We start from the raw sequence: 1,733 nt of genomic DNA on the forward strand, positions 1-1,733 counted from the left end.
TAAATCACATTGACAAATTAATTTTTCCTGAATAGATTGACTGTGACCTCCTTAAGTGCACTGAAGTTCAATTCGTCTTTGATTCATCTTTAGCATATAACACAGACAGGCTGTGTGTGCCACGGTAGAGAAGGAAACAGTGAGTTGAAGTCAGAGGCATCTCAGTGTTTGATTTTCCTCGCTGCTTCTCAGTTTGTATGAAAGATTGTGGCAGGCAATAAAACACACGATGTTTGCAAAAACAACTAAAGCCTTGTCTGGGAAACAGCAGTGACCCTCCAAGTTCTAGTTCTTCCTTGCTGAGGTTTAATGAGCTTTAAAATGAGGGGAGCTATAAGGAGATGAGATTGGAGGACCACATACTAGACAGGAAGGACATGGGATTCTCCAAAAAGCTCTGCATAACCAGGGTTAAAATAAGAAATGGAGAACACAGTTATATATTCACCTGTGTGTGTTTACATAAATATATGTTTATATATAAAACTTGTTGATAAATGACGCTATCAGGAAAGTTTATGAATTTGAACCGTGACAACCTTACTATCAATTACCAATTCTTTTATATATAAACACACAAATGTAAAATCCAAAGTTGTTTTTTTCAAGTGGGTCATACGCTTTATTTTGCTAGGACTTCTGCCATTTTTATTTTGAAAATCAACTTAAATGTATGAACAGGTACTGCATCTGGAGAATGGAAGTTAATGCATCTTATATAATAATAGTAGCAACCATCTTAGGTAGTTTGTGCAGAATAGTGTAGATATTAACTCTTTAAGCTAAGAGTATGTGTGTTCATCAGAAACTGTACCATTCTAAGCACTTTCATTACATTTCCTCATTTTACCCTCATCACACCTGAGCTCAAACATGGTTTTTATCCTTTTTGATGTAGACTGGAGAAAGGAATGGCAGATAGAGAAAAAGATGGACCTATGGCTGGATTCTGTGTGTGTGCTCCTTACTCATGTCCCTCAATGTCTAAAGGGTCAGTCGTGTGTGAGGATCCTTCCCTGCTCACGAGAATGTGAGGCTCGCTCCATGCAATCATAGAACCTCACAGCATGGCCTGATCCTGTGGGGGAGGAGTTTCAAACATCTGGTATAACTTCTTTTCCAAGTTACGCTTTAGTTACTTGCTACATCTTTCTTATATGAAATATACCTCTGAGTATTTTGAAGATGCTTATTTTTGTAAACCAGAGATGTTAATTCAGCCCTCTATGACAAAAACTCTAGAAAAAACGAGTTTGATTTATCTTTTTCAATGAGTCACATTTGTGTTAGCAGAGGAGGGTGGTTCTGCAAATTTCCAGTACTTGTTGATAAATGACGCTATCAGGAAAGTTTATGAATTTGAACCGTGACAACCTTACTATCAGTTACCAATTCTTTTGGCCTATAGTTGTGAATTCTTAGTTTGTTTTGTAAATTTATTATATTATGTCATTTACATACTCAACTCCCCAGACCCGCGGGACTTACTCAGGTTAGCACAATCGGCATACACGAACGTGAGTACTCACTAAACCCTGGTTACAAAGGGAGGCATTACACTAACTCCAAAACTCCTTGGTGGCCTAGGTGAAACCTCATGGCCAACACCACCTGGATGGCCAACCACACTGGATGGTCGGATTTCATCCTGATGGGACTCTTCAGACGATCCAAACATCCAGCTCTACTGTGTGTGGTCGTTTTTGTGGTTTTCCTGATGGCATTGTCTGGAA

General features: G+C 38.8%; 1 pseudogene; it reads left to right on the forward strand.

Annotated features, from left to right (window-relative positions):
- Positions 1-1,597: 1,597 nt before the first annotated feature.
- LOC105527005 overlaps positions 1,598-1,733 on the forward strand; it is an 8,039-nt pseudogene continuing 7,903 nt past the window's right edge.

This window comes from Colobus angolensis, unplaced genomic scaffold (genome assembly GCF_000951035.1).
Source record: "Colobus angolensis palliatus isolate OR3802 unplaced genomic scaffold, Cang.pa_1.0 Scaffold600, whole genome shotgun sequence".
NCBI lineage: Eukaryota > Metazoa > Chordata > Mammalia > Primates > Cercopithecidae > Colobus > Colobus angolensis.